General features: G+C 47.6%; 1 long non-coding RNA gene across 1 annotated transcript in view; it reads left to right on the forward strand.

Annotated features, from left to right (window-relative positions):
- The first annotated feature begins 2,520 nt into the window (after window positions 1–2,520).
- LOC109250797 (uncharacterized) overlaps window positions 2,521–19,129 on the forward strand; it is a 91,077-nt gene continuing 74,468 nt past the window's right edge. The window contains exons 1-2 of the long non-coding RNA XR_008418422.1: window positions 2,521–2,724; window positions 15,486–15,548. This is a non-coding gene — a long non-coding RNA (uncharacterized LOC109250797). The remainder of the gene's footprint in view (window positions 2,725–15,485; window positions 15,549–19,129) is intronic.

Raw genomic sequence — 19,129 nt, forward strand, 5'->3', positions numbered from 1 at the left:
GTTCTTTTACTTAAATTTTATTAAATTTATGTGTGGGCTTGCTTTTTATTATTGATATGAAATTCATGCTGTATATAATTTATAATTTTAAAATGTACAAGTCACTTTTTTTATGTTCCCCAATTTGTGCACCCATCACAATCAAGTTTAGAATATTTTCATCATCCCAAAAAGCAAGTCCATGCCCATTAGCAGTCATTCCCCATTCCCCCTGACAACTTCTAATCCACTTTCTTTCCCTATGGATTTGCCTATTCCGGACATTTCTTGTGAATAGGATCATGAAATACGTATTCTTTTGTGCTGGCTTCTTAAAAGTACTATATTTTCGGGGTGCCTGGGTGGCTCAGTCAGTTAAGTGTCCGACTTCGGCTCAGGTCATGATCTCACGGCTCGTGAGTTCGAGCCCCGCGTCAGGCCCTGTGCTGACAGCTCAGAGCCTGGAGCCTGCTTCGGATTCTGTGTGTCTCTCTCTCTCTGCCCCTCCCCCACTTGCACTCTGTCTCTGTCTCTCCAAAATAAATAAACGTTAATTAAAAAATACTATATTTTAAAGGTTAATTCATGTCGTAATGTGTATCCATGTTATGACTAAATACAATTCCATGATATGGATATAACACATTTTGTTTAAATGTTCATCAGTTGATGGACATTCGGGTTGTTTCCCCCCTTTAGCTTTATGAATAACGCTGCTGTGAACATTCATGTACGAGTTTTTGTTTGAATGTTTTCAGTTCTCTGTTATATATACCCAGGAATGGAATTGCTGACCACGTGGTCACTCTGTTTAACTTTTGGTGGAATTGCCAAATGGCTTTCCCAGGTGTCCACATGATCTTACATTCCCACTAGTAATGTATATGAAATTAAATTCTTGACAACCTCGCCACAATTGCTATTTTCCATTTTATTTTTAATTTAGTCATCTTGGCAAGTAGGAAGTGGTATCTCCATGTGGTTTTAATTTTTACTTCCCTAATGATGGATGATGTCGAATATCTTTTCTTGTGATCATTGGCCATTAGCATGGGAGGGACCAATGGATTTGCAGCATGTGTGTGAATACTTCCTGTGCAACCTTGGTTCACAGTGGCAAAGCCAGTGAGTCTGTTCGTACCTCAGTTTCCTGGCACAATGAGTAGTTAGTGAACTGGTCTCTGCCCGGAGAATGGGAATAGAAAAAGGCTTTGGCTTGGATCTCTGCATGAGGAAATGACCCCCACTCCCTAACGTGAAGGACAAGAAACACAGGGAGGAATCGAGAGGCTCAGCTGAGACCCAGAGCCCAGGCGCTGGTCAGGTAATCCCACCAGGGGAGGAGGTGGAAACGCTTTCATTTACCACTCTGCCAGGTGGGGAGAGGGAGGCAGGGAATGAACCCCTCCCTTCACCCCTGGGAGTGGAAGGCAGCTGGGTTTTGTGAGATTTCTGGTGTTGACCTGAAATGCAAAAAGGCCACCACCTGGCCAGGACAAAGCCTCTCGGGGCCTTCTTTGTCCTCCTTCCTTCCGCCCTAGAAATTCCCACCCACTTCTGCCCAAACAACCTAGGGAATGGGTGAGAAAAAGGGGCTGTGAGTCCCAGCTTGAACCAGGCTGGGAGCAGCGGGACAGCAGGTGGTCTTGAGGGTGGTGGGCAGGTGTGGGCGGGGGTGACTTCAATTCTCTCTTGAAACAGGTCTGTATTCCGTATTTGTGAAGATTTTCTTCTTTAAAAATAAGAAAGGATTGTGTTTGTCAATGGAGAGAAAAAGTACACAAACATATCTTCACAGATATAGATTACAACCTGCTGGGAGGATACACGCACCAAATTAACACCCCTCATCTCTGGCTGCATCACCTATAGGTTCCTTTTCTTCTATATGTGTCTCCATTATGCGAACATTATTTTGCAAGAGGAAGGTTTTCCTCTTTCAATAGTAGGAAATAAATCAAGACACTGATCAGACAGGAGAAGCGTTCCAGTCGCTGTGATTCTTTCGGACCCGGCACATCACTAGGCGGTGTGGACACCACCTGCAGCAGCCCCGGAAAGGCCACACAGGGACGCTGGCTCCCTAGCAGGTCCTGGGCAAAGAGCGGGAGGTGATGGGGCGCAAAGAGCGCCTGCTCTTCCGATCCCGACTCTCACCCGGGGAGGGAGCAATTAAAGTTTCCATTACCTCAGGCGTATGAATGATGCAAACGTGTAACCTCGTCTGAAAGTGTACGTATTGAAACTTCTTTCCCCCTAAATAGTTCTGCTACTGCGGAACGGAACATTTTCGGTTTTATTGTTTGAGCACCTTCACCACGTGCCCTCTTGCCGGCGGCGGACAAATTGATTTTCCCGAGCAAACCGACCGCTTTACGCTCTCATCTTCCCACGCCCACCTCTTCCCGCCCCTTCTAGCACCTGGGAATGTCCCACCCCTCCCTTGGGCGGGGCCGACACCGAGGAACCCGGATTCTCAGCCCCCGCCCCCGCCCCCGCCCCCGCCCCCGCCCCCGCCCCCGCCCCCGCCCCCGCCCCCGCCCCCGCCGCGACCCCGTACCTCCAGCCTGCGCACGCTCCGGGGAATAGGAGGAGACGCCGACGTTGCGAGGGGTGGCCTACCCACGGCCTCGAGGGCGCAGCTTTACGGCAGGGATGGGCCGGGGGGCGCAGTCGTTATCGTGCGGCCCCGCGCGAGGACCGGAGCCGACTTTGTTTTTCCCGCCGGCGCGCGGCCTCCGCCAGGTGGGTCCCTCGGCTTTCGTTCCTTTGCCGTTCCTTTCCCTTCTCGGGCGCGAGGGGACCGGGGGGGGCGGGGGGCCGGGCTTGAGCGGCCCTTCCGGGCCCGAGGACCTTCCCTGTCCTGCAGAATGTGGACAGCCTGTCCCCGGCGTGCGACGTAGGCCAGCGGTGGCTGCTGCCCGGCCGGCTTGGAGGGACAGGAGGGGACTGGCCGAGGCGGGGCGAGCGCGGGCTCCGGGATTGTACCGCCGTCTAAGTTCTGTGCTCAGGCGCGTGTAGGGGGAGCCTCCCAGGAGCGCCTTCTCGGGCCTCCCTGGTCGGTGGGCCTGGGAGCGTTTCCCTGTGGCTGCGGGGTGGGGGTGGGGAGGGCGCGGATCCTTGTCCCCAATCCCCACTCTGGCCCCTCGCCTTCTTCCCCACTTACGTGGCCGCAGGAGGTTCTGCCCGGTTGGTTTGGATGGAGGGCTCCTCGGAATGTATCGCCAGAAAAGTGACATTTCGTGTAACTGAGGGAAGAATAGGTGTCCTTGGCCCGTGTTGGGCTCAATTCTCTACTCATTTCGGACAAAGTTTCTTGAAAATCTTGTAAGAAACCCAATGCCAATGACTGGCTTAAGGAAACTGTTCTGACCTATAAATTGCTTATTTAAGTGAAACTAGCGGATTCACAGAATAGGTTGCAGATAATATGTCATCCACATTATTTTAAATGGACTAAGGGGATTTGGGAGACCAGGGTTAATTTTCACAAGTCGTTGGTGCTCCTCGCGATTTGAAACTTAGCCGGGGACTAAATTTGAAGAGATGAAATGACCTGAGTGAAGGAATCCAGCCTCTTGTCTTCCTGTGTGTTTAAAACTTTTAAGAGCTTTGTAGGGGCGCCTGGATGGCTCAGTCGGTTAAGCCTCGGACTTCAGCTCAGGCGATGATCTCACGGTTTGTGAGTTCGAGCGCCTTGTCCGGCTCCGTGCTGACAGCTCTGAGCCTGGAGCCTGCTTCGGATTCTGTGTGTCCCCCTCTCTCTCTCTGCCCTTCCCCGGCCCGTGTTCTGTCTCTCTCTTAAAAATAAATAAACATTAAAAAAATTAAAAACTTTTAAGAGCTTGGTATTTGTGCACTGGCCTTACTGTGTTTCACTCATTTAAAGAAGGGTGCCTACTCTCCACAAATCCGTTCTGTCCATGTTTGATTATTTATGACAAATGTACACCTTGTTCAGTCCCTGGCGACATCTGAAAAGAAAATGTAGGTTCTATAATTGTAGTCATAGAAACGAACAAAAGACAAAAGTTTGCTTTACCTGCATGCAAACGTGCATGTTTGTTTGTCGCAGACCTATCCAGATACACACGTCCTGCTGGCCATTCATGAATGAAAAAAATGCAGGTGGAAGGGCCAGGCTATTGTGTTTACTGTGAAGGAGTGGGATTTTTGAAGAGGCTCTTTCAGACCAATTTTAACCGTATCTCAGTTCTTAAAACTTTTTAAAGACCAAACTGGAATTTAAGTTAGGATTTTCAGTGAACAGTTTTTTGAAAAAGTTGATGGGTTATCAAACAGCACAGATGTTAGTAATGGATTTTTGACCTAAAATAATTCTATTTCCACATATACTTTTAACCAAACCCCCGAATTTTGGGGGGCTTTCCCCAAGTGATGGGATTACTGGTGCTTTATGTTTTCATCTTTTTACAGTTTTCTGTGAATACGAGGATCTGAAAGGAGGGTGATTACTAATGAAAGAAACAAGCTTTTTAAAGAAGTAGTTTCAGGCGATCAAAGATAATGAAGGCTAGTGGCAATACAGGTTTCCCCTGTTGTCAGAAATTAGAGAACATTCCTCTGAAACCTAAGCTGAAATGGCATAAAGCTAAGAGTATAGTGCACTTACTGAACATTCGTGTTAGGCCACTTCGCTTTTAAGAAAGACTGGTAGTGGGGCGCCCTGAGTGGCTCAGTTGGTTAAGCCACCGACTTTGGCTCGGGTCATGATCTCGCAGTTTGTGAGTTCGAGCCCCGCGTTGGGCTCTGGGCTGAGAGCTCAGAGCCTGGAGCTTCCTTCGGATTCTGTGTTTCCCCCTCTCTCTACCCCTCCCCTGCTCACACTCTGTGTCTATCTCTCAATAATAAATAAACGTTAAAAAAAAAAAAGACCGGTAGTGGTACCTGTTTTTGCTAACTGAAGGACATCCGAGGATTTTTGCTTTCACAAAAACCGTTACCATGCTAGTGTTGGTCTTTTATAAAAGTGAAGTAGTGGAACTCAAACTTTTGGGAAGCAGGGGATACCCCAATACAAAAATATGTATGAAGCGAACCAACTTGATATAGACGGAAAAAAAGTCCAGAAAGAAAGAAAGCACTAGATATTTCCAGATGACCGCGTTACTGGTGTGCTTGTGTTTCTTGTTACTGATACCGAGGCAGACATTTGGTCTTATTTCCAAAATTTAACAGCTCACAGAAGTTCTGCGATGATCTGATGGCATGAGATGGCAATTGAAATGTGAGCGTTAGGGGTTTTCACTAGTACCCTGTTTACAGTATGATTATTCCCATCTGAAGTCTTCAAAGAGATTGGCTCCGTTCTTTGTGTAAAAACATCTACCTGTGAAATGGCACTTGACTGTCTGCATGGGCGGGACAAATCCTTGCAAGAAAATAGCAATGAAACCACTTCAGATGAGCCAGGTTCAACACAGGGCAAGAAATGGTCCATACATAAAGAGTTAGTACGATAAACTGGTAATACGGGTCCCTCAGAGGGGCAGGTCACGATTAAGAAACCCTTGATGTGTAAGGAATTGTATAACAGTGCAATTTTTGTTTAGATTTTCCTTATTAGTTGGTGGGAAACCTTTTTGTATATTTAGGGTACTTTTGTGTTTCTCTGTGGACTGTTGATATCTTTTACTGTTGGGTGTTACTCAAATGATTTTCTTTGTTAATGTTTATTTTTGAGAGAGAGGGAGAGCATGAGCAAGGGAGGGGCAGAGAGATGGAGAGAGAGAGAGAATCCCAAGCAGGCCCCGCGCCATCACTGCAGAGCCAGATGTGGGGCTCGCACCCATGGACTGTGAGATCACAACCTGAGCTGAAATGAAGAATCGGGCGCTTAACCGACTGAGCCATCCAGGCACCCCTTAAATAATTCCTAAAGCTTCTCCTGTATTTGAGTAAGACTAGTGTGAGTTGAAAATATTTTTTCCTATTTATCATTGCTTTTCTGACTTTGCTTGCAAGAGTTTTGTTTGTTTTTTTTTTTTAAATATGGTGAATTTTACATGTTCATATATATCCATGTTTTCTTTGATGGATTTTGAATCAAAGGTAGAAAGGCGTTCCCTGCTGCAGGGTTATTAAGGAATCAGCCCGTGCTTTTAGGGGTTTTATGATTCTGTTCACTGAATATTTAATTCTTGGATCTATATAGAGTTTATTCTGGCTTCTTGTGTGAAATGTGGAACCAAGAACCTGGGTACCCCTTTGTCCCAAATCTGTCCTTTTTTTGTTAATGTTTGTTTATTTTTGAGAGAGAGAAGGTGAGTGTGCATGGGGGAGGAGAGTGGGGGGGGGGACAATCCTAAGCTGGCTCTGTGCTGTCAGCTGGCTCTGTGCTTGATGCGGGGGCTCAAACTCACAGACCATGAGATCGTGACCTGAACCTAAGTTGGATGCTTAACCAACTGAGCCACCCAGGCGACCCCCAAATCTGTCTTTACGTCCACAGATTTGGGAGCCTACCTTTTATATACTAAACTCTTGTATGTCCTTGGGTCTGTTCTCCTTTTTTTAATTGAAGTGTTATTGACATACAGTATTAAGTTAGTTTCAGGTGGGGGGCACCTGGCTGGCTCAGTTGGAACAGCATGTGAATCCTTTTTACAATTTTTTTTACGTTGATTTATTTATCTTGAGAGCAAGAGAGAAAGTGAGATTGCTCGTGCAACGGGGGAGGGGTAGAGTGGAGAGAGAGAATCCCAAGCAGGCTCCATGCTCTGAGCGTAGAGCCAGATGTGGGGCTCAAACTCATGAACCATGAGATCATGACTTGAGCCGAAATCAAGAGTCTGACGCTTAACCAACTGAGCCACCCAGGCACCCCATGCATGTGACTCTTGACCTCAGGGTTGTGAGTTTGACTTTCACGTTGGGTGTAGAGATTACTGAAAATAAACTAACTTAAATTAGTTGCAAGTGTGCAGCATAGTGATTCAATTATATACATTATGAGATGCTCACCATAATAAGCATAGTTACCTTCTGTCACCATACAAAGTTACTACAATATTACTGACTACATACCCTATACTTTACTTTTCATCCCCATGACTTATTTATCTTATAACCGTAAGCTTGTACTTGTTAATGCCCTTCACCTATTTCACCCACCGCCCCACCCCTCCTTCCGCTCTGGCAACCACCCATTTGTTATCTGTATTTGTGAAAATGCTGCTGTTTTTTGTTTTGTTTTTTAGATTCCACATGTTAGTGAAATCACGTGGTATTTGTCTTTCTCTGACTTACCTGACTTAGCTAATACCCTCTAAGCCCATCCATGTTGTTGTGAATGGCAAGATTTCATTCTTTTTTATGGCTGAGTAATATTCCATTGTGTGTGTGTGTGTGTGTGTGTGTGTGTGTGTGTACACACCACATTTTTATCCATTGATCTATCAGTACACACTTGGGTTGCTTCCATATCTTGGATATTGTAAATACTGCAGTAAACATAGGGGTGCATATATCTTTCTGAATTAGTGTTTTTGTTTTCTTCAGGTAAATACCCAGTAGTAGAACTATTGGATCTTATGGTATTTACATTTTTAATTTTTTTGAGAAACCTCCATGTTGTTTTCCAGAGTGGCTGTACCAGTTTGCATTCCCATCAGTAGTGCATGAGGGTTCCCCTTTTTCCGCATCCTTGCCAACACTTGTTATTTCTTACCTTTTTGATACTAGACATTTTGACTGGTGTGAGGTGATATTGTAGTTTTGATTTGCATTTCCTTGATGTTAGGAAATATCAAGCATCTTTGTCATATGTCTCTTGGCCATCTGTATGTCTTTGGAAAAATATCTTTGGGTCCTCTGGCCATTTTTTTAATAGGATTTTTTTGTTGTTGTTGTTACTGAGTTGTATGAGTTCTTTATATATTTTGGGTTATTAACCCATTATTGGATATATGATTAGCACGTATCTTCTCCCATTCAGTAAGTTGCTTTTTCATTTTGATGATGATCTCCTTTGCTGTGCAAAAGCTTTTTAGTTTGCCATAGCCCCAATTGTTTATTTTTGCTTTTGTTTCCCTTGCCTTGGGAGACAGATCCAGAAAAATACTGCCCAGGCTGATGTCTTAAGAGTTTACTGCCTATGTTTGGGGCGGAGGGGGTGGGTTAGGAGTTTTATGGTTTCAGTTCTTACATTTAGGTCTTGAACCATTTCGAGTTTATTTTTGTGTAGGATGTAAGAAAGTGGCCCATTTTGGGGTCTAGTCTTGGTCTTTGTGTTCTCCATATATGGCACATCTAGTCATCCCACCACGTGGCCATTCATTATCAAAACTGTCCTGATATTCCTGCCTATTTATTTTATTGTACCTTATGAATAATGGAAAACAACAACAAAGCCTTCAAAAGTCTTTTGGATTGTTCTTGGGATTAGAATAGGTTGATTAATTTACTGATGATGAATTAACATATTCAAGAGGTTGAGTATTTTTTATGTTTATTTATTTTGAGAGAGAGAGAGAGAGAGAGAGAATCCCAAGCAGGCTCAGCACTGTCAGCGCAGAGCCTGACGTGGGGCTCCATATCACAAACCGTGAGATCAGGACCTGAGCAGAAGTCAAGAGTCGGACTCTTAACCAACTGAGCCACCCAGCACCTCGAGGTTGAGTCTTATTATTCAAGAATATAATACATGTTTACTCTTGTTTAAGTGTGTTTTCCTGTCTTTCTTGACCCTTTAAAGTTTACCTCCTGTGAAGTGTTTCCTGTTTTTGTTCAATTATTCCTAGCCATATAATCTTTCATTATTGGTAATATAAATCCCTTTATTCTGTTTAGTAATGGGATATTTGTCCATGGAATTGGGCTGAAAAAAATATTGGTAGAGCCCTTGATTGTTAAGAATTTTGTTAACCCTCTAGGTGGCAGTGAAGGGTATAAATATTTTCCTTATTGGTTCTTATCAACCCTAGGAAAGGTGAAAAAGTTTTGAAGCATATGCCTCTGAGTGTTGGATCTTCTGGCACTGGGTGGGTAAAAAATTACAAATCCATTTCTCTGAAATATTTTGTTTTCTCTCTTACGTTCAGTGTTGCAAACAGAATTCAAATGTTCCCACTGTTCCCATCTCATTGGAGGGTCCTGAAACCCTTGCATTTCTCCGTTAACACATTTGCTGAAATTCCAAAGATTTTGAAAGTTAGTTTTTGTGGGCAACAGATAATCCAGTGACTCCAGAAGATGATATAGATCTCAATTTGATGAATTTGGGAAGGGCATAGACATTCTCGTGTACCGAACAAGATGGGCTAAGTTTAGAGTATTATAGAGCCTGTAAACCAGAATTTAAGAGGATCAAAATAAAACAAAACTCTAAATTCTGTATTGCCTTTTCTTTTCAAGGCTTTGTTAAACATGATATACAGCGACTCCCTTTAAACTATGGAATACAGAATGCTAGTCTTTTTCTTCTTTAGGGTCTTCTGTTCCTATTTGTGCTTTGATTGTACACAGGCCCTTATTTTGCTGACAAGAACTAAAGTAAGATATATTGTTGAAATGCTTGAAAATTGGAGAAGCTTGGCATGAAAGGGGGCTTTTCTAAGCCTGATTGAAATTCAAGCATCCACGAACATTTAGGCTGATGCGTTTAGGTACCCGCCTCTTGGAAAACCATTTGACAGTATTGATCCAAGAATTGAATGAAAGTACATGAGAATTTTTGATTCATTCTGTTGCTTCTCTGAAAATGCAGGATTATATTCACAAATGAGCAGAGGAGCGTATCCAAGAGGGTGTCTTTCACCCAGGATTTGTAGAAGTGAGAAGTAGAAAGGGACCAGAAGGACCCTCCAGAGGTGAATGGTGGGATGTCTTGTTACTCAGCCGTGGGAGGGAATATACACTGCCTGCCATAGAAAGAATGAGATGGTGGTCCTCGTGGGCCTGAATCCTTGGCAGAAGCGTGTCCTCTTTTGAGGGAAAAAGCAGAAAGGTTCCTTGAAGGATTGAAGTTTGATGAATCGCCTACAATATGAAACCAGAAAGAAATATCCAAGTGGATATGTGTATACCTCTATGTCATTGCAAACGCAGACTGAGGAAGAAACAGACATTTTAACCTTCCACCCAAACAGTTGTTTGCTGTGTGCATGGGACAATCTTTCAAAGATGGACAGGATAACATAAGATTGTGACTTGCCTTTCTTTGGGGGTCTTATGGCATGTGGTGGAGGCTCTTTAGAATTTTGCTTGATTTTCTCAGTTGATTTAAAGGCTTTTCTAACAGCTTTCAGTCACATCGGGCCTCTGGAGCAATACGTTAATGTGTAGACCAAGAGAAAAATTAAAAAAAAAAAAAACAAAAAACCAAAAGAAAACATGAATTGGTTGGATATTCCCAGCCAGAACAATGTGGGAGCAGCTGGGAAAATGGGGCATGGAGTCACCAGCAGAATGCATTTCCTTCTGATTATGCTGTCTTCAGATACCTTTACTTGGCCAGTGTGTTCCTTCAGAGATTATTCCACCCTGCGTCTGCCATAGTCATGGAGAGTGAATTCTAGAGGTGTGCCTGACGTAGGTAAAGTCTTCATCATGTAGCACGTGCCGATCGCTCAGAAACCTGACCAAAGGCTTGTGCCTTCATAGGAAATGCTCCAGAGTGAAATGCATGAACTCTCGCAAGTGTACAGAAATCATACTTGTTTTTCATTGAAAACTTTCCCGTGGGAAGCATTGAGACAATGAATATAGGCCAGATACAAGGACAGGTGTCTTTAGAATACCATGTAGTTCCATTTCTGACCAATGTATGAGTATAATAATCCATATCTGAAAACCGTGAACAGTCACGTAACATCAGCCAGCTTAACAGGATTATTGTATTGCGAGTTTACCTCACTTGACCTCTTGCTGGTACCTGTGGACCAACTGTCTTTGTATCAAGCCATAAGAAGCCTCATGGTCCGAATGTTTTCCGCGGGGGTGGCAAACGCAAAGTGTTAAAGAAATAGAGATACTTTCAGGTCCCCTGCTAGGGTGTCTAGGTGGGGAGTCATTGCTTTTGTGTCATGAAGGCAGGCTAAGAAGATTCTACAGAGACCAGGCCTTGCAGGATGGAGCGCCAGATTTTGAGGCATTTGCCCCTTTGCTCTCAAGTGGCCAAGATGGTGAACCACCTTGTGTTAGCCAAGCTGAACAGAGGCTGGCTTTTTTTCCTTAGGAAAGGGCGGAGGGAGAGGACTTGGGGTGGAAGGGCACTTTGGCATTTCTGGTGCAGTACTGCCACCAAGAGGAGATACTTTGCAAATCTCACCGACCAGACACCTTCACTTCCTGGGGAGGAGTGATGGGGGTGAAGTATGGGACAAGGATAGTGTCCCTAGGAGGTCAAGAGATCCACTAGGCATGGGAGTAAGTGTGACCCAAGACCGAATTGGGTCAGGGAAGCTCCAGAGACTGGCACTGTGATAAGGATCGTGGTCCGGGAGACTGCCAGGCACCCAAATGGCCGCCATGTCCGGGCAGGAGTGGAGGAGGCCCTCTCTGAAGGAGCCCCACCCAGGAGGCTTAGGCGTTCGGCCGTGTGCCCTTTCCCCTTGGAGCAAGAGCACATTTGGCCTGGATGGACCAGGGCCCTGAAAGCCTCTCTTGGCCAGAATAAAGCCCAGTCCAACACCACTGCGGGCACTGGAGGACTGCTGCCATTGGCAGTCCTAGAGGCAGGACGGCAACGTTCCTCTGTCCGGCTCAGAGACGACATGCGGAGCCTGGCTACTCCGTGCCAAAGGGTCTGAGGCCTAGTGCGGCAAGCAAGCAGAGTCTGGAAGGGAACAGCCCACATGAGGAAAAAGGAGCCAGGTTGAAGGAGCCCTTTGCCTGAGTTAAAGAATCTGATCGGCAACTGTGGTGCCATCTACTGGGGTCTGTAGGATCCCGGACTTCCAAACACACCTTTTGGCTTAGAGCAGGGCAGACACCCTGGCCCATAATTTGCAGTCTTCGGCACTCTTGCCCGTCTTCCGCAAGAATCCGTGAGACTCCTTCAGTGATGAGAAGGGATGGCCCTGGCTTCCTTTCACTCTTGGCGTTCTAAGGTCTCAACCCCATGCTTGCCCCTGAAGCTGGGGAATCAAGAAGAGGTCTGAAGGTGGTACTTAAAGCTCACAGCTGTTAAGTTGAGAGAAACCCCTCCTCCCTATTCATCACAGATCAGTATGTTTCTCAGGGACAGGAACAAGGTGCATACTCCTGGGCACACAGCAGTTCATTCTAGACTTCAGCTGTCCTGATAGCCTACTTCTGGAAGAACCTCTGGGGTAGCTCATGCCCTTTGCCTAACTTTTACCTGCTGAGGGAGGTGTTCTGGAAGCAAATTTCCAGGCTCAACCCCTCCTGCCACCCACACTTGTTGATTCCACCCCTCGTGGAAGGGTGTGGAAACCCACTCACTGTCCCTTCATTTTATGCTTATGGCGTTGAACTTTTTGCTGAGCCCCCAAGGCCAGATCCTGACGTACATGGTCTGATTGGTCCCCAGACCAAGGTGGTCTCAGTGTGCCCCTCTGGCCACCTACAGAACATGGATCTCATATAGGAAATCCCAAAAGAGTCCCCAAACAAGAGGACCCAGGTCATACACCCATACACCCATACACCGGGAGACAGGCTGAGGAATAGGGTGTTTCTGAGCTGCAACCTTCCCAACAAGTAGTGAAAAAAACAGATCTGGATCCCCTTACTCTGGTGGATGATGTCCATCTCAATATACTTATCTTGTCTCTGTCCTGTTCCATCCTGTATCTACATGCTCTGTCATATGGGACAAGTACGGCTTCCTGGGATACTTTGGGGCCTGGAACCCAGATTCTCTTTGTAGAGGGAGCCAAAGCAAACAAAACACAGCTCTAGCTCTAACCAGCAGGGCATCTGCATTACTCTTCCTTGTCTAGGTCTAGTACCAAATCTGGAGATTTTCCATCCTGTCTGCAAGATGCTGCCTCCACCCCAGGGTGGCTGCTGCCTTCCCTTTCCTGTTTCTGTGGCAGCTGAGCCTGGGGCCTCCAGTTCTGGGTTCCCCTGTGGCCCTGAGACCACAGGAATCTCACTGAGCTAGTTCCTGCACCGAGGGTAAGGATCCACAGGCCAGTTGCCCTGGAGTTGGAGCTTCAGCTCCTTGTTCCCTAACATGGTGGCTGCCGAGGCCGCGCCCCCACAGCCTCGGGAGGCCTGCGTCCTGGCAGCCCAGTGTTACTTGATGGTTGAGTCTGTCTCTATCCACCCTGCATCGTTTCCCCCACCGACTCCGGGGGTGTGCTCTGTCTGACCCGGGATCTTGTGGGTGCCCCAATCCCACCCTTCCTCCCCTCATAGGCCTTCCTCCCCTCATAGGCCTTCCTCAGCAGAAGACGGGAAGGTATTACAGTCTTTGCTCAAAAAGTATCCACTTGATGGCACTGTTGCTCCAGAAATGCCATCCATGCTTGCCTGTGAGGTTTCTCTCTGTCCTTTGAGGATCAGGAAAGGTTGCTGAAGACTCTAAAGTGAACTAAGCCCCCAAATAGGGTTGACTGTAGTGGGGTGTTGGGGGAGGTGGTGTCTCTTCTATTTGGACTTCTTGTTGGCAGTAGGAATGTACCTATAATAACACCTAAAGGAATACATACGTTTATGGATTCACCCTTGTGTCTCTTTAAGAGTTTTAAGTATGCCTGCCCTGGGGACTGGGACCCTGTTTTCTCTGCACACTTTCATATGGATAGTTCTTCTGGGGCAGAATCCTCCCTTTCCAAGGACATTGATTCTATAGCAGTAGCTGTCACCATAACCTGGATTTCCTAACTTCGTGAGTTATTGCCTCTTTCTGTATTCATCCAGCTTCTTCATCCAGCTTAAAGGCCCAGGAGTAGGCCATCATGACAATAGGAGGAACTGACAGGGGCCGTGTTAGGTGAGGGGACAGGGAGGTGAATTGCCCATGCTCACCTCCAAGAGCCACAGTCACTCTGCCACTGAGTGCCCCAGGTGGGTTGTGCAGGTTGAGGGTGGGAGCGGTGGGGTCCCTAGGACAGATGGAGAGCCCAGTGACTTCATCCACATAGGCAGATGACCTAGGTGAGGGCCATTGTCAGCAGCCCCTCCTGGGAAGTCGTCCTTGGGAATGCCTCTATATTCTACCCTCAAAACACCTACTCATTGATTCAGCATTCACTTTTTCGTTAATAATAGACACACAAGTATGTTTGTGTTTCTGTATATACATATATATAAAATTTCCTGTCTGTATTTTTCCCTAAAACTGCCTTGGAGATGCCACATTGGATAGAAATTTTGCCCAAAGAAAAGCCCTTAGCGATGCATGATGACCGCTCCTAGGTTCTCTCTCTGCCTTCCAACTCCCTATCTGCTGTGGGAACCACATGTAATGTTTCCTCATGTATGCTGCAGTGATTGCATGTAAATGAAAACTAATGGACACACAGGGCATCGTGTATTCTGCTCTCTGACCCTACACGTCCCACGTAGTAATACACACTCTTTAACATTTGGCTGCTCTCCCAGCATATAGGTATCTTGACCTTGGCACATCTGTGCAGAGTAAATGACCTAGCCTGCTTGATCCTCTCCATTTCTTTTCTGATAGCTGCTCAGTGTAGGGTGTCCTCACCTCTGCCAGGGGCTGGAGCACAGGTTATTTCACTTGTCCCATCTCTTTGGACACTGGGTTTCTCCCCTTCTCTCCTTCCCTCTTCAACCAGCATACAGAGTCATATTTACTGAACTGTGTGTGCATGTATGCGTGTGTGTGACCATGATACATTTTCTTTTTTTTTTTTTTTAAGTTTTTTAAACATTTATTTATTTTTGAGAGACAGAGACAGAGCACAAGTGGGGGAGGGGCAGAGAGAAGAGGAGATACAGAATCCAAAGCAGGCTGCAGGCTCCAGGCCCCAAGCTGTCAGCACAGAGCCTGACGCGGGGCTCAAACCCACAAACTGTGAGATCATGACCTGAGCTGAAGTCAGACACTTAACTAACTGAGCCACCCAAGTGCCCCCAGGATACATTTTCTTACGTCAGTGTCCACCCAGAGGAAAGAGGATGGTATATCGTAACCTGCCACATCCTTAGGGAAAATGTCCACATCCCTAGAAAATGAATGTATGCCCATCAATATCCCCCCATAGTCACACAGGTCCAGAACAAAGGGGGGAGAGCTATGAGTATAAACGTCAAGGTGATGGCTGTGGTTCCCTCAGAAAAGAGATTTTAGAAGGTAACTTCACGATTCACCTGATGCATTCTCTGTGAGCTGCTTTCTGACATCCTGGAATGACAATCTGCGCAGTTTTTGAAAGATGAGTGAGGTTGGTTTACACACCCTGCAGTATTCAGCAGTTTTGGTTGACCCCAGAGGTGGTATGAATAGTAACCAGAAATACTCAAGATTGCTTGAGTGGGATGTACACAACACTCTGTTAACTGGAGCACCACTGTGGTGGTCCCATACTGAGAGAGCTCTATCGTTGCAGGAAGACACAGTGTAAGGAAAGAGAGAGAGAGGAAAAACGAAGAGGCCGGTGCTGGTGTTCTGGGTAAGTGAGTGCTCTTCGTTCTCTTTCTTTTCCTTTTCCAAGAGAGTTTATTTTATCTAGGTAAAACACAGTGGTTGTGTTATTTCCACAAGGCTCAAGGAGAGACCCCCGAAGCAGGTTCCTGACACCAAGCCATTTGTGTACTTTACCAGAGTTTCAGCCATGGTAGGCAAGGCTCTCAAGTCACATCCTGATCGTGGGACAGGAAAAAGGTGATACGTGCATGAGCGTCTAGATCATCTCAATACTTGACTTAAGGGAACCTGTATGAGGAACTCAAGGTCAATGTCCTGCAGGACTGAGAGAGTGGAAAGGGATTGGGCTGGAACCTGATTTGGGCTCCAGTCCCTGTGAAGTCAACTACCAGAGACCAAAACATGGTCTGGTATTTGGCTCCCCACTTCACCTACGGGGAGCAGCAGTCCCAGCCCCATTGGCGGAGAGGTCACTGGAGACCTTTTGAAGATAGCCAAGTGCCTCATGCCTATTGCTATCTTTGATTTGATTGGATCTCTCCATACATGTTCTTCCCATTGTCTCCTGATTTCTCTTGCGTCTAGCTTACTGCACCGTGGCCCTCTGCCAGTTCAGGGAAGCCTTGGGAACAAACTCTTACTGGAATATTAAGAGGTTACATGTGCTGGGGGGTGTTGGCTTCGGGGGAGCATATCATGGCAGTCAACTGTAGATCTCTCCACGAGCCCTAACTCTATCTTTTGACAAACCAAGAAACTTAAAAGCATAGCATCTTGAGGAAGTGTACTTCATTCTTCTGGGTGGAAATGTTGCATGAGGGTATGGCCAGAAGCCAGACATGTTTTCTTTCTTCTTACTCATGTTCCTTTAAACAAAAAAAAGTGTCATGAAGATGACACTTCCTACTGTGGTTCAAAATAATTGAAGGCTTCTGCAGGTGGCCAAGGGACCTTGTAGAATCATGCTTATGCTGGGTTGTATGCTAGTCTGGTCAAGGTTTCTGCCTTAGCAAACAGAGACAAGGACAGGGTCCAAGCAGCAAAGGCAAGGGGACAATTTTGTGGGAACCCCACTTTCAAGAGGACATGTTTGACAACCCTATGAGCCTTTCATAGTAAATCCTGGACACAGCTCAATGTTTGAGTCAAGTTCTTGCTCTAGGTTGCAGAGAGGAGGAAAGATGCCACCTGTTGCCCTTAAAAGAAGTGTTGGACCATGACACTCCTCCTTCTCCAGTATGACTTTCTGTACAAAACCTAGGGACAGGGAAGGAATATGCTCCCTGTTACCTGCATTGGGGGAAACGGAGCTAATGGGAACCTTAGATGTGATTGAGTGCACAACTCCTGTCTTGTTGGAATTAAAAAAAAGTAGGGGTTGTCTCAAGAATGGAGATTTGAGGAGTCGATACAACATGAAGCCATGTGGACATGCAAACACCTCTGTACCTCTGTACACTCAGACTGCCACGGAAACAGGTAGAATGCCCAGACGTGGACAAGCATTTCTCCTAGAGCATGGGTCTATAGGACCCCTGCTCAGACCTGGCAGTTCATTAAGTATTGCTATATACATCTCAGTATAACCGAAAGTGGTGCCAGCACACAGAGTATGAAAATTACAGTTAGAGACAGTTCATTGCAAGCTCAGAGAAAATAAAGGTAGAGTAGAAAGAAAACTAGATCATGCCATTTCTTTTCAAGATGCAGCATATGATAAATGGCAGTGCTCAAAAATGCAGAGATGGAGGTCTCATCAAAGTGCTCTGTGTCTTCCCAATGTCTCTAGTCAATGAGAGTCAACTCCTTCACCAACGTGGAATTCTGAAGCATCAACTCACCCAGATGCCTTCTCTAAAAGCAACCAACCACTAAGGGGCCACTAAAGTTCATTGGCATGTGTCCACACCAAACTCCTGATTGATACCATAAAAACAAAGTACATTTCCAAAGCTAAAACAAGTATAAGGTATATATCAGATAGCTCCTCCCTAGCCTACTAACATGCTGATATGAATATGAGAGCCGTCAGAAATCAATTTCAGAAGGGATGACATGATTAGGCATCACATGAGATACACACCTGCCATCCACAATTAGTCATAGGTGCTATTATTCACACGTAAATCCCAGGAGCACCCTGTAGGTGAAGGACCAGGTCCTCGGGACAAATCTGTCCTCTAGCCACGGAAGGCGGATGCCAGCGTTGACCGCACGGCTCCTGCCCGGGGGCCGGCGCAGACCTTGGCGTCTGGCTGCTAGAGGCTTCGGGGTCACGTCAGGCTGGCCTGTCGGGGAGTCCTGACCGAGGATGCCCGGGTGAGCGTGTGCCCCCGTCGGGCACCGACTGGCTGGATAGGAGTGGCCCGGGCGCTGGGTCCACGACCAGTGGGTCTCCTGAGGTCTCCTCCTGCAGGCCTCCAGTGGTCGCGGGTGGCGCCCCGGAAAGGGTCAGGGTCAGGGTCAGGGCCAGGGCCAGCGCCGGGAACCTCAGGGAGCCTCGATGCGCCGGCCTCGCGTTTGCTTTTGGGTCCGAAAGCGGGCTACATGGAGCCAGAGGGGACAAGGCTCCGCTCCCCGGAGCCTCAGGAGCCGGAGTGCTCCCCCAGGTGGCAGAGACCTGAGAGCCGCCATGTTGGAGCCGGGGGGTGGACAGGGCCCGGCCTTTTTTCCTCGGCAAAGGGCGGAGGGAGAGGACCTGGGGGAAGGGCGCGTGGACATTCGTGGTGCAATACTGCCATCAAGCGGAACTCGTTGGCCATCCAGGCTTCCTCTGGAGGAGAGGCGTGGGAGTGAAGTGGGGAGTCCCCGGGCGGGACAGAAGGGGCCGCAGTCCACGGGTGCCCGGTCCTTTTGGCAGGCTCTCCACCCTGGTCCTTTGGTGACCGGCTGCGAAGCAAGCGTGGCATCCGGACGCAGACACAAAGGCCACTCGTTGCCATTGCCCTCAGCAGTCTCATGGGACGTTGGAACCAGGTGGCCCAGAGAGTGACCCGTGTCAATGCAGATTGCAGATGCCTGGCGGGGTCGGGGGGGTGGGGTGGGGAGTAGAGCACTCCCGAGACAGACACTTGGACAGACACTTGAGTGCGAGATCGAGATCGGTGGTGCGCAGCCCCCGCCAGAGACCGTGTTATCCCCGGGCGTTCGCACTGCAGCTGCCCCGTGTGTGTGTGTGTGTGTGTGTGTGTGTGTGTGTGTGTGTGTGTGTGTCGGGCGGCCGCTTCCTGGGCCCAGACCTGGGTTTGGGAGGCCGTGGCGGGTCGTTGGGGGGGAGAGGGGTGCAGCGGCGGAGCGAAGGAAGAGGGGGCTGCCGCCACTTCTACTTTGGCTCGCCCTGGCTTCTGGACTCCGTTCCTCCCCACACCCCGCGGGAGTCACCTGCACGTTCCTCACCCCCCACCCCCCCCCCCAAGACCTTCTCGAGGCCCCTGGACACCGGGTAGGCGGGGCCCCACACCTGAGCCTCTCGGTGGGACACAGGGACATCAGGGGCCCGCCTCCTCCCCCAAGGCCAAGTGGCAGCAGCCCTCCCAGTGCCCGTGCCGTGCCCTGCCGTGCCTGTCTCGTGCAGGGCTTCTAGCCCCCACCTGCCCTCTCCACCCC

The sequence above is a fragment of the Panthera pardus genome, unplaced genomic scaffold (assembly GCF_024362965.1).
Source record: "Panthera pardus isolate Hobbes unplaced genomic scaffold, ASM2436296v1 HiC_scaffold_27, whole genome shotgun sequence".
Taxonomy (NCBI): Eukaryota; Metazoa; Chordata; class Mammalia; order Carnivora; family Felidae; genus Panthera; species Panthera pardus.